The sequence below is a fragment of the Dermacentor silvarum genome, chromosome 7 (genome assembly GCF_013339745.2).
Source record: "Dermacentor silvarum isolate Dsil-2018 chromosome 7, BIME_Dsil_1.4, whole genome shotgun sequence".
Classification (NCBI taxonomy): domain Eukaryota; kingdom Metazoa; phylum Arthropoda; class Arachnida; order Ixodida; family Ixodidae; genus Dermacentor; species Dermacentor silvarum.
Genome location: NC_051160.1, coordinates 39926697 through 39940819, shown reverse-complemented (window position 1 = coordinate 39940819; position 14123 = coordinate 39926697). Strand labels below are relative to the sequence as shown.

Here is a 14123-nt window from a genome sequence, read left to right as displayed (position 1 = left end):
CTGGCAGACAAACTCAAGAAAGTCAGGACTAAATGGACGGGCCCTTATATTCGCAATGCTGGCGGCCAGATTATGACTCCTACAGGCAAATGTACTGCAAGGCTCACGATCGGGAACGCTGCTTTTGTCGCCACATTTGTAATTCTGCCGGAGTGCTGCAAATCACTCATTTTAGGCATGGACTTCTTAAGAGAGTATGGTGCCGTTGTCAACATACGCGACGGCGTAGTAACGTTTTCTCCTGCTAACGACACGGCCAGTGGAACAGAGCGACAGCGCCGCACCTTACGTATTATCGACGAGGACGTCTGCATACCGCCACTGTCTTGCAGCCTTGTTTCCGTCAGTTGTGGCACACAGCTCACCAAAGAAGCGGTCGCGGAACATGCAACCACCCTTCTCTTCCGCCAAGGAGTCGCCATCGCCCGTGGCATCGTCTCCTTAGTCGACGGGCGTACAGATGTTCTATTGACAAATTTCACAAACGAACGTCGGTATATCAGTAAAGGCACCGCTGTCACGTATCTCGATGATATCGACCACACTGAAGACTCTTTTGCTATGCAAGGAGAAGCCAAGGCTCCTACAACGCCATGCACACCTGCCGTCGATATTGGACCGAGCTTAACACCTGCAGATCGACACCGGCTTATGGAACTGCTTGAACAGTTCAAGGACTGCTTCTCGTCTACGTCGCGAGTTGGTCAAACGCCGCTGACAAAGCATCGCATCATCACGGAGGAGACAGCAAGACCCATCCGACAGAACCCGTATCGTGTAGCTCAGAAAGAACGCGAGGCGATACAGCAGCAGGTTGAAAAGATGCTACAGGATGATGTCATCCAGCCGTCGAACAGCCCATGGGCATCACCTGTGGTGCTTGTCAAAAAGAAAGATGGTAGCTTGCGGTTCTGCATTGATTATCGCAAGCTGAATCATGTTACAAAGAAAGATGTGTATCCGCTGCCGCGGATTGACGACTCTTTAGACAGGCTACGGCATGCGCGCTACTTCTCCTCTATGGACCTTAAGAGTGGATACTGGCAAATAGAGGTAGATGAGCGTGATCGAGAGAAGACGGCATTCGTGACGCCTGATGGGCTTTATGAATTCAAGGTTCTGCCTTTCGGCTTATGCTCGGCCCCAGCCACGTTTCAAAGGCTCATGGATACTGTCTTATCCGGTCTGAAGTGGAAGACATGCCTGGTGTACCTCGACGATGTGATTGTTTTTTCCGCCACTTTCGAAGAACATCTAAAGCGGCTGCTGTCAGTTCTTCAAGCCATACGGTCCGCGGGACTCACATTGAAACCCGAAAAATGTCACTTCGGGTTTGAACAGCTTCAGTTTCTGGGTCATGTAGTTAGTCAAGAAGGAGTTAAGCCTGACCCCGATAAAACTGCAGCAGTCGCAAAGTTCCCTCGGCCTACGGATAAGAAGGCGGTCAGACGCTTCATGGGTCTCTGCGCTTATTACCGACGATTTATTGCCAATTTTGCACATCTCGCCTCTCCACTCACCCGCCTCACTAGAGACGACGTTGCGTTTGTATGGGGTGTTGCGATGGTGATTGTCCGCGGGTCCACGAAGGTTGCATGTATGGTGCCGTGCCAGGTGCCGAGAGGAGGAGTTATCCAGGGAGATTAGAAAACTGTTTTATATACACTGTACATGGTATATTACAGGATGGGCTCCATGATATTGGAGCCGTCTACGTGCTAACATCTTTGCATGTGGTAGCGTTTACATCTCCGAGCGTTCTACATGGTCGAGCGTGCTCTACATCGTCAAGCGTACTCTACATGGTCAAGCCTCTAGCGTCTCTACATGGTGAAGCGTCTCTCACAACACTCAAGTCCCCTGTTTTATCCCTTTCGTTTCCCTCTTTCACTCGACGAGGGAATACACTGTAGTTCTTTTAGCCAATCAGCATCTTGGATCAGGTGGCCATATCCCGCACGTGATGTGTCGTCGTTTCCCGCCGGGCTCCGCCTCCAATCTTGTTAGGTCGCCCCCGAACATAGGCAGCGGTTGACACCTTGGGAACCGAACGTTGATGTCGTTCCCCCGGGATTGCCAGACACTGGCCCCTTTCAAGATTCGCCTCTCCATAGCGACCAGTTCGCGGAATCAGGGAGGGCGGTGGCTGTCTCGAAAGGGCGCCAGTTTGGCGCGTCGCAATCGACGCCGGACCTCGTTGTGGTTCGGGCGGCGCTGGTAATTCACGGGACCGCACCAAGGGGCGACGCTGCCGTTTAGCCACGCATGAGGTAGCCCGGAGACCAACTGCTAATCCCTCAGTCCCAGGTGACAATTCTCGGCCGCGAGAAAGGGGCGCCAGGTTGGAGCGTCTGAGTCGGCGCCGGCCTCCTGTGCCCCGAAGGACCGCCAGACACAACAGCACCCCCGCCGCCAGATGATGCATCGGGAGGTCGAGTTGTTCCATGCAGCTCGGCCGGTTTGATGCCGGCTTCGCTCAACCCCATGGGGCCGCTGCTTCCAGGAATGATGATCTTCCACCAAAGGCCTCTTCATAGGTGGGCTCTGACTGGGCTGCAGAAATGACAAGCTCCAAGCTCCAAGGAGCGACCTTTGTCAGCCACACACAATGCTGCAAGCGCCACTGCAAGCCACTCTCATCGCCAGACTTTATCAATTCCAAAAATCTGACTGCCCCCTATCTAAAGAAAACGCTGAAACACAAGGTGCTCGTTGATCCGGACAAGTACCAAAACTTCCGATGATGTGTCTTCCCAAACAGACACCAACTGGCTTTATGTAATGAAGCTAAGTAATTATGAATTAGAGCTTCCACAGATCAGGAAGGCGAAGGGAGAGCTGGCCTTCAGTAATTCATAGTCCGTAACACTTAGCACAAGAAAGCTACATAATCATTACATAATGCCAATATTGCCAACAGATGGGCAAACTATTTACGACTTATTACAAACTCGTGCAAAAGCGGAGCTTATTAACTTGCGCAACTTGCGCATGACATGCCAAACGATATGCAACTGACATTTTGCATTTTACTTTTATAGCTGTCGTCGCGTAAACACTCCCCTTTAAATCGTGTGTCTAACCTGAGCCGAAAAGGTTAACAACATACCAAAAAACTGCGGCATTCTTTACGCCTGCCAAACTATCAAAACTCAACTAATCTCGGGCAGACAGAATACAAAAGAAGAAAAAAATCCTACCCGTCTTCCTGTTTTCTCTATTTTCGGGCCGCAAACGCACCCCTTTCTTTCAAACGCACTCGAGGGGGTCGCGCATTCCGGGGATTTCGCAAGTAGCTGTCGCGAAGAAGGGAAAATCCGCTGATTTGCCTGACACACCTTGTAGCTGCGACTTTCGAACAGCCGCTTCCAAGTACTGGGAGGGGGAGGCATTGACAGACCCGTGCGCGCACTGTCCCATTATCTGCTAGGCAGACCCTTTTCTTTTCCCCCGCGAGTGCTCGGCCATTGTAACAGCCTACAGGACGCTTCCCTTTGTCCCTCTGCTTACAATGCGCTGTACGCGAAGCGGTTAGGCGACAGTTACAATCCCTCTGTCTACAGTGCACTTTACGCGTTGCGGTCAGGCGACGGTCACTACGCCTGAATCTTCGCGAGACTCGCCTTTTCGCGACGTGCGTCACGCCGATCCTTGACCTCAGCAAACGCCTAAGCTTGGGAGTTACCCTCCTGCGCTTTTTCACATTATCTGGCTGGATCATGATCTTAGCGCGTTTACCAATGTCGCCTTGGCGCTTCGCACGTTTGACTCGAGACGCCCTGACCGCCTCCACCTTTCGCATCCTGCGCTTACGCCTTTTATGTTTGGCATGCTTCGTTGGTCCTGCGGCATCAGCACACGCACTTGAAATTTCGTTGCCCTCTCGGGTTTCACAGTGCGTCTGCCTTTGTAATAGAACATTACCAGATTTGACCATTGAGCAAGCTGGCTTGTCATGAAGTCTACCTTCAGCTGGCCTAGCTCTATCACTGCCGTCGACAGCATGCAAAACTCCTTGCTGGCCTTCGAAGTCGACCTCTGTTTCCAGAACAGCCTCGCTAAATGGCGAAACAGCTGTTTCTTCGCGCTTGTCACTGTGTCCGTTAACGACGGGCACCGCAGCCCTCTCAGCGCTGTCTGAACAATCTTTGTCACTGCCATCTTGGCCTTCGAAATCGGCCCCTGGTTCTAGGGCGGGAAAACCACCGCTTTCTTCGGTGACCGCATTCACCTCGCTTCCGGCTACTAACACGTCTAACTCATCACTGCTTACAGCTGCCTCTGGAATCGTTCCATGGTCCTGTAACCGCTGCTCAATAGGGAATGCGCCTATCAGTCTCTGAGTCTCCTCACGTGCTTTTGCCCTGAAAGCTCCCTTGCTGGAGATGGATTTTCCCGGTTCCCTCAGCATTTGCTCCGACCTATTCGAGAAGCAATGCGTGACCTTGTCTGGCAGGCTGGCCGAAATTGCCGCCGCCGTACACACTTGGCCTAAAGGGCCTTCCGTTTCTGGTGCGGGAAATCCGCCGCTCTCTTCGCTTTGTGTGTGTGCCATTTGCATCACACCTTTTCGAAAGCTTTCTACACTAGTCCTCTCAGTGCTAATGTTACCTTCGACAGGCTCGGCTTTTTCACTGTCTTTTGGGCCTTCGAAGTCGGCCTGCCATGCTACACCAAAGCGCCTGAACAAAGCCCTCTTAGCCCTGTCGTAGTCGCGCGCTTTCTCCTCGGACAAGCAATGCATAAAACACGCGCCGACACTAAACGGGAGAAGTGCCCCTAGTCGCTCAGCCCACCAGTCTCTTCGGGGGCGTGGGTTCGAATCCCACCGCTGCCACCACTGTTGCGATGGTGATTGTCCGCGGGTCCACGAAGGTTGCATGTATGATGCCGTGCCAGGTGCCGAGAGGAGGAGTTATCCAGGGAGATTAGAAAACTGTTTTATATACACTGTACATGGTATATTACAGGATGGGCTCCATGATATTGGAGCCGTCTACGTGCTAACATCTTTGCATGTGGTAGCGTTTACATCTCCGAGCGTTCTACATGGTCGAGCGTGCTCTACATCGTCAAGCGTACTCTACATGGTCAAGCCTCTAGCGTCTCTACATGGTGAAGCGTCTCTCACAACACTCAAGTCCCCTGTTTTATCCCTTTCGTTTCCCTCTTTCACTCGACGAGGGAATACACTGTAGTTCTTTTAGCCAATCAGCATCTTGGATCAGGTGGCCATATCCCGCACGTGATGTGTCGTCGTTTCCCGCCGGGCTCCGCCTCCAATCTTGTTAGGTCGCCCCCGAACATAGGCAGCGGTTGACACCTTGGGAACCGAACGTTGATGTCGTTCCCCCGAGATTGCCAGACACTGGCCCCTTTCAAGATTCGCCTCTCCATAGCGACCAGTTCGCGGAATCAGGGAGGGCGGTGGCTGTCTCGAAAGGGCGCCAGTTTGGCGCGTCGCAATCGACGCCGGACCTCGTTGTGGTTCGGGCGGCGCTGGTAATTCACGGGACCGCACCAAGGGGCGACGCTGCCGTTTAGCCACGCATGAGGTAGCCCGGAGACCAACTGCTAATCCCTCAGTCCCAGGTGACAATTCTCGGCCGCGAGAAAGGGGCGCCAGGTTGGAGCGTCTGAGTCGGCGCCGGCCTCCTGTGCCCCGAAGGACCGCCAGACACAACAGGGGAGAGGAGCAAGAAGCGGCGTTCAACGAGTTACGGCAGCGTCTACAAACTCCGCCAGTACTCGCTCACTTTGACGAGGATGCGTCAACGGCGATCCATACCGATGCCAGCAACGTGGGCCTTGGAGCTGTCCTTGTTCAGTGGCAAGACGGTGCCGAAAGAGTAGTTGCTTATGCAAGTCGAACATTGTCACGTGCCGAGTCCAACTACTCAACCACGGAGAAGGAATGTCTGGCCGTCGTATGGGCAGTCACGAAGTTTCGCCCGTATTTATACGGCCGCGCCTTTCAAGTAGTAAGTGACCATCATTCGCTTTGCTGGCTGACCAATATGAAAGACCCGCTCGGACGTTTGGCACGCTGGAGCTTACGGCTTCAAGAGTACGATATGACAGTGGTGTACAAATCGGGAAGACAGCACCTCGATGCCGACTGCCTCTCCAGATCACCTATTGAATCACCGAGCGCAGATGCGGATGAATGCGCAGGCTTTTTAGGGATTGTTGATGCAGCCGCCATCTCTCAGCAACAGCAAGCCGACCGAGAGCTCAACACCTTGATCGAGTTTTTGGAAGGGCGAGCTACGAAGGTGTCAAGATTATTTTCCCGGAGTCTACCTTCATTCTGTTTGCGCGATGGCGTTCTCTATAAGAAGAACTTCTCTCCAACAGGGAAGAGCCATCTGCTGGTAGTTCCCGAAGTTCTGCGCCGCGAAATCTTGCAAGCCTGCCACGACGAAGCCACCTCGGGCCACCTTGGTTACACGCGAACACTAGCACGAATCAAACAAAACTACTACTGGCCTAGGCTCGCGGAAGAGGTGAAGCACTACGTGAGGACATGCCTTGAGTGTCAGCGACGCAAAGCACCACCGACTAAACCCGCTGGGCTATTGCACCCCGTTCCAGTACCAGAAACGCCGTTTGCTCAAATTGGCATAGACCTCCTGGGCCCCTTTCCACTATCTGACAGCGGCAACAGATGGGTCATAGTCGCGACGGACTATCTAACCCGATATGCGGAAACCAAGGCGATTCCGAGCGGCACGGCAGCTGAAGCAGCACGATTCTTTATCGAGAACATTGTCCTCAGACACGGTGCTCCAGCGATCATCATAACCGACAAAGGAGCCGCATTCACAGCTGAGCTCCTGCGAATTGTGCTCACGCTGAGTGGCACAGCCCATAGGAAGACGACGGCCTATCATCCACAAACAAATGGGCTTACCGAGCGCCTCAACAAGACCATCGCAGACATGCTTTGCATGTATGTCGATGTGGAGCACAAGAACTGGGACACAATCTTACCATACGTCACATTCGCATACAATACGGCACGCCAAGAAACAACGAAAATGACGCCGTTCGCTCTGGTCCATGGTCGAGAAGTCACTACAATGCTTGACGCTATGCTGCCTCATGACTGCAATGGTTCAGATGCAGATGCCGCAGATTTCACTGAACGCGCCGAGGAAGCACGACAGCTCGCCCGTGTCAGGATAACTAGTCAGCAAGAACGCGACGCACGACGCTACAATCTCCGCCACCAATTTGCCGCTTATACGCCTGGGGAAAGAGTCTGGATTTGGTCTCCCGTCCGACGCCGAGGGCTCTCGGAGAAACTTCTACGCCGGTACTTCGGACCATACAAGGTTCTACGCCGTATTAGCGACGTGACCTACGAGGTGGTTGGTGATGGTTCATGCTGCTCGAAACGCCGTCAACAGGTGCCTGAGGTAGTGCATGTAGTGCGCATGAAGCCTTATCATTCAGAGTGAAGTGGACACCGCCAAGCTATCAACTACGAGTCTTTCCGCCACGATCTGATCAGCATCGGGACGATGCTCGCTCTGGAGGGAGGGTAATGCCGCGTCGGTATTCGTGCACAAGTGCACCCTGGCGCCGACAAAGACGACGACCGGGCTGCTCGAGATTCCGGAGGGCATCTAGAGAAGAAGAAGAGATTCTTGTTGTTGGCGCCTCTCTGGTTCCTTCTCCCGAGTACGGCGCGGTGCTTCTATAAGAAAGCTCCTGAGATTTGTGCATCGCGACAATATCTCTTTATCCCCCCGTGTACAATTGTATCAATAAACCAAACCACGCAAACCAGTTTTGCTATCTGAGGTTGGTTTTATACCCCCTGAAGAATCTGGACACACGAGGTTGCGGCGAAGTGGGAGAAGGTGGCGCGGACGTTTATTAACCCCTTGTTTTTCAATCCGACCTTGATGGAGGCCAGTTGTTTTGTCTGCTTGTTGGCGGGCGTTAGTACTTTATGAAGAATTCTTTTGACATTGCAGGGGGGGCAAGCAAGTTTAATTATCACGAACAAACAGCGCCACGTGGAAAATTTTGACGAGGGCTCATATAAAACTCGAGTTTTAATGATGGCGTGGTCGGAATTCAACAGAAAACTCAACGTTTTCTTGACCATCTGAAATCTCCTTCTATACACTACGACGCTTTGATTTGCAGGTTCTTGTAGGTGGCTTTTGGCATACTCGTACTAACCCGATCACAAGAAACAGAGCTGATATTTCCCCATATGCACCGTGATGGATCATGGATCAATACCAGCTAGAACAGTAGCATACCTTAATGCACCATGAGCATCTTTGATTCACCCTTTTCCTTGCTGATCAGATGCTTTGTCATCACTTTCCTCGCAAACTAGGTTGCTTTTCAGCGGCTATATGAAGCGTTCATCAATATTATGTACTCCAGCACTCACGTCGTCATCATCACGTCATCATAGCCGCGGCCATAATCAGCATCATCATAAAAATCACAACCATCATTATATTTCATGTTCGACAGAGTCCTCTGCCATTGATCAACAATTAAGCCTTGTGGCGAGAAGAAGGGCCTTGCTGAGCATGGCCGTATTTCATATGCAGCAAAACGCAACGCAGAACACAAACACGTTGCACGCGGGTCACCGCCAAGTCAAGCGACAAGAAACTTTCAAGATAGAAGAACGATTCTTCCATAAAATGGATGTGCAGCTTCGTGCTCGCGATCGCGTAATTGAAAATAAAATAAAATTGCACGTATCATATAGTACTTTCAACCAGCTTTTATTTTAAACGTATCAGCAAAGCTTCGCTTAACATAGATTCTAAGAAGTGCGTTGGACTTGCCGTCTTTTCTGCCTTGCTATATTGATGTCACTGCTCCGCTCTCCCAGCGAAATTGCATGGTATTTTTTATGGACGACGCCCGAAACGAGGATAGGGAAGAACTTATCTACAAGGATCCCCAAGCCAAACAATCCGCAATTTTTACAAAAAGGCTGTGCTAGCTACGCAAACACTGTGTGCAGAGGTGTTGTTTGAGTGTACCAGCGCAAAGAAAGAACGAAAAAAAAGGAAGAACAAAAAACCTTGCAAGAAGATCGGAGCGGACAAGCAACGTGAGGAAAGAGAAAGCAGGAGCAAGAAGCCTTCATTCTTGTGAATAAGTCCTATCAAAATTTAGTTCTGCTTCAGTTGCACACGGTGTTCGCTTTGATTGTGTGTTTTTTATTATTTGGTCCTTTCATGTTTAGGAAAATAGCAGCGCTGGATAGACAAGGACACAGGCAAATAAGAACACTACACTGAGCTTCTTTGCCCGTGTCCTTGTCTATCCAGCGCTTGTTACTTTCCTAAACATGAATTCCCACCAACTCGCCTAAGTTTCTCTTCTAGTAGTTTGGTCCTTTGTTTGCACTTTTCATTACCTACAGTGGGGCCAATCCTTATCGTGGGATGACCCATGTGTTGAGGCCACCACCACCCCTACAACAACAGCAGCAGCAACAAGAAGCTGAGGGCAAGTTGGGAGCGTTCGGACCAGGCGGGCAGAAGTTCCGCTTATGTGCTGGAAACGAGTTCCCTATACAGCGAAGCTCCCGCCTGATGAGACGGGCATGGCCAGGGCTTGGGGTTACAAAGCCGAGCGCGGTCGAGGCTGTCCGAGGAGCCAGCGCACCAGCTGCCACATCTCGACACGCTGCCGAGACACTTTCGCCCACTCAGAACTTTAACACCGTCATCATTCATTCAGCTTCTTTTAATGTTGTTTCTTTTATTTCTTTGTGTAGAAAGAATAAAGCAGGATTCCAGAACTTCATGTCTTTCTTGCTGATTGCTGCATACACGCGAGAGCGCCCTAAACGCCTGAGGCGGATTTTGCGTTTTGGCGGGCCCAATTTCCGCTAACAAGTAAAGTTAACAAGCGCACTTGTGAAGCAAACCTGAGAAATAACATTTTGAATTTTTCGGACTATGATATATTTTATATTAGAAACTTGAAGAGAAACTCGCCGACGAATAACGTGAGTAGCAAAAGTCTGGAAACAAATACATGGTGACGCTTACAACTGCGGGCTCGGAGTTCCGAACATCAACGAGAAGAACAGGAGTGCTGCGAGACGTCCCCATCGGACTCTGTAACCGTGGCGAGGCAGCGACAAATCATCGACGCCCTGCAGCAGCTTCTATCTCACCCAAACGCCCCTGTGGCGCGAGCAACCGTGCTAATGATGCATGCCATAGACAATATCCTGGCTACGCTCCAGAAGCATGGACTCCTCTCCGACAATGTGGATGGGCCGTGAATCATGCGTATGCGGGTGACACAGAAACAGTAGACTGCGCAACACCTGTCATCATCATCTTCGTCATACCACCTTCATCTTCCTACTCTGCCTCTGTCGTTTGCCGCAAACGCTTCTCCCAGCGCGGAGTAGCAGGATACAGTCACATCTCTCAGGCCGAGTTGTCCACTTTTCTCTCATAAAAAGCTCCTCACTCTCTCTTGAAGGCATGTCAATTTTCTTTGACACGTCTAAAGCGGTGTTCCGGAGATATTCATAATCAAATTGAGAGCTAAGAGCTCTAATGTTTGTTTGGAGGGGCGAATACGTACACGAATATACCCTCGTCCCTCCACCCTACCACACACACACACACACACACACACACCACACACACACACACACACACACACACACACACACACACACACACACACACACACACACACACACACACACACACACACACACACACACACACACACACACACACACACACACACACACACACACACACACACACACACACACACACGCGCGCGCGCACACACACACACACACACACACACACACACACACACACACACACACCACACACACGCGCGCGCGCGCGCGCACACACACACACACACACACACACACACACACACACACACACCACACACACACACACACACACACACACACACACACACACACACACACACACACACACACACACACACACACACACACACACACACGTGACGCAACTGATTCCGTTTATAACGCACGTCTAGAACTCGGGTGGCGCTGATAACAGCGGGGCTCCCGCTCTAGGGTGATAAAGACAGGTCTAGCTGCGTTATATGAGATGGCTGCGTTATATGAGATGTTAGCATGCGACATTAGCGTGATATGCCTGAAGTATTTCGTAACGCACGCGCTTCGGTACCAGAAATGTCAGAAAAGCTGGCATTTACATATAAACATATGCATTATAAAAAATAAGTAAAAAGTAATAAAAAATAATAAATAAAAGATAAGTAACAACGTTTTATTAATTATACGATTGCTGAATTCACTTGTTAGCAAACACTGTCCGTTAAACGCTTAAACCGCTTGCGAGGCAGAAGTTGCGTATCTAGCATAACCCTGTTACTAGAATTGCCGATATTTTATCTTAGAGAGAGAGAGAGAGAGAGAGAGAAATAGAGGACGCTCTAATGCCTACCGACTGCAATATTATTAGCTGTTGTGAGAAAAACGATTCCAAAAATTACAAAAAATAAACAAGACTGTTCTTCTATTGAACGGATAAATAAGCAGATGTTAGCACTAATAGATGCTGCCACCTACGCTATTAATGTCATCAAAATTGCTAGGATACTTCACACGGTTTCCGGTTTCTATGTATCTAACCGTTTATATTCACGCTCACTTGGGTCATTGCGCATGTACCACTTGGTATGTGCGCTCATCAATCAACGCAGACCTGCGAGCCTGGGAATCTCAAAGTTTGTAAACAATCCTTGAACACTGGAAGGGGGGAGGAGTAGCGCGCATGCTTAAAAAAAAAGAGTTTGCCTTGAGCATGCACCTACATGCGGGCTTTATAAACGATGAATCACCTTTATTTACAGCACGAAAGCTGCAGCAAACTTGGGAAATGTTATTTACAGTAAATGTTTGCTCGAAGGACGTACTCGTCACTCGTACTTTCGGAGTCAGAAAGAAGGACTTTCAAGGATGTTGTCGGAGACCGACGAGCTACACTTTTTTCGCCAGTAGAATCAAGATATGTTTCTTTAAACTTGACGGAACCAATCGTAAATTCGTAAAACAAAACCAAATTCAGAAACTTTGCGTAAAAAAAAATTTGGGAGAGTTCGCAGGTATGATGACACTCTTCAACGCCAATTTGGGTCACTGCATATGTGCCACAGTGTATACATGTGCCGTTCTTCAAAATAATAATTCTAACATATCAAGCATATCTTCGCCAATTACACGTTCATAATATTATAGATTACTAATATCACAAATGTCGCCTAACATCTCCTGAAGGAAAGATGCGCTGCCAATTTTTTTCACATGAATGGCATGGAATTGCACTACATGATATCAGAAATGTAAACAGAGAAGGCATTATAATATTACACATTTTAAAATGACACGTAAGGGGCGGAAATACTACTGATACAGCAATGGAATACAGACTGCCACAAGACATAAAACTGTCTGATAAAATGACACACAACAAAAATGTCACAAACACCACGTGTGAAGTGCAGGCACACAAAATGTCTCACAGGAGAAAGGTGCAAACAGTGACCAAATATGATATTGCACATAGTGTTATATTCAGTATGGTTTATATCGCTGCTTGTTCAATGACAAAACTGGGCTGCCGTTGTGGTGAAAATAACCGCTCAGGCGTTCCTGAGCTCCCCGCCCAGCCTTGCTCACGCTGAGACCAGTTTGCGGGAAACTTCTGCTTCAGCATACCGCGAAGTGCATTGAAACCGTTGCTGCTCGAAATTGCACGTATCCCGTTCAACGGCCTTTTATCTGAGTAGACGGTTTGCCGTAGCACTGTTAATTGCATTGAATATAGTGGCTTTCTGCAACCGCCTCATTTATGCCTGCCGGTCACGATCGCGTCAGAGCACGTGCCTGCCTGATCGAGCACACTGCTCAAACGCAACAGCTGCAGCAGCAGTAGCAGAAGAAAAAAAAATTAGATTGAGCGCGCAGGTTGGAATCTATCTGATGCGAAGCGTTTATTTAACTGCTTTACAACTAATGACGATGCGTGCAATTGTGTTTACTTTCGTTCTATGCAACGTGAAATATCATGCCACGTTTATGCACGCCCAATGTCAAAAATTTATTCTCGCGCAATTTTCATGTTTATGCTCTAGACTGCTCACAAGCTATGCCGAATATTTGGCTCCATTCTCCCTTTCTCCTTGTGCAGGTTAGCCAATCGGGCTCAGTCCTGGTTAACCTCCCCACTTTTCATTTATCCTTCTCTCTCTGAATCGCGCGAATGCACTGTGTGAAACGTCTACGCAGCGACGTCGAAAGAACGAAGGCGATGTGCGATGCTTAGAGATAAGCACTGTATAGTGACTGGCGTATGCACAGATAAGTACGACCCGCATGTAGCTAGCGTTAAGCCTTCTATAGCCATTGTGTTCCACATGATTGCCCAATAATGGGCGCACACCCCACGGCACACACCGAATGACTAAGTCGAAGAATCATTTGAATATAATGCGCTATTTCGTTAAAAGGTCAGCTTGGTTATATAGGTACCGATAACCCGACATTATAGGTTCAGGTTTAATTTTAGGAATTCATTCTTTCATTGCGCAGGACGGAGGCGTGCTTACTGGCGCTACGTTTTCCGTCAGCAAACAGTGGTCATTTAATCCCGTTTGCTAGCACTTGCGTTCGGTGCGCATATAATAACCTTCCTATGCGTATCCGCAAGTATATCCGCCGAGATATGACCAAGTCAGCAGCCGACGGCAGTCAGCATACGAAAGGCCACGCTAAACCAGAACGCAAAGAAAGATTCGCTTTACCCGCCGTGGTGGCTTAGCGGCTATGGTTTTGCGCTGCTAAGCACTAGGTCGCGGGATCAAATCCCGGCCGCGGCGGCAGCATTTCGATGGGCGCGAAACGCAAAAACGCCCGTTTCACGCGCGTTGAGGGTGCACGTTAAAGAACCCCAGGTGGTCAAAATTATTTCCGGAGTCCCCCACTACGGCATGACTCAGATCAGGGTTTTGGCACGTAAAACCCCAGAATTAAATTTTTAATTAAAGATTCGGTTTAAAGGAAACTTTCAGCGCATTGCGAAGCATGCGAT

At 49.6% G+C, this 14123-nt stretch overlaps 1 protein-coding gene across 2 annotated transcripts in view; it reads right to left on the bottom strand.

Moving 5' to 3' along the window:
* Positions 1-14123, bottom strand: part of LOC119457931 (ATP-binding cassette subfamily G member 4-like) — a 96850-nt gene that overhangs the window by 76030 nt on the left and 6697 nt on the right. The window contains exon 1 of one of the 2 annotated variants that reach the window (XM_049670564.1): positions 10047-10160. The exons of the other annotated variant lie outside the window; for it this stretch is intronic. The gene's annotated coding sequence lies outside the window, so the exon portion shown is untranslated. Of the gene's footprint in view, positions 1-10046; positions 10161-14123 lie in introns of those variants that run through there. 2 annotated transcript variants of the gene reach the window in all.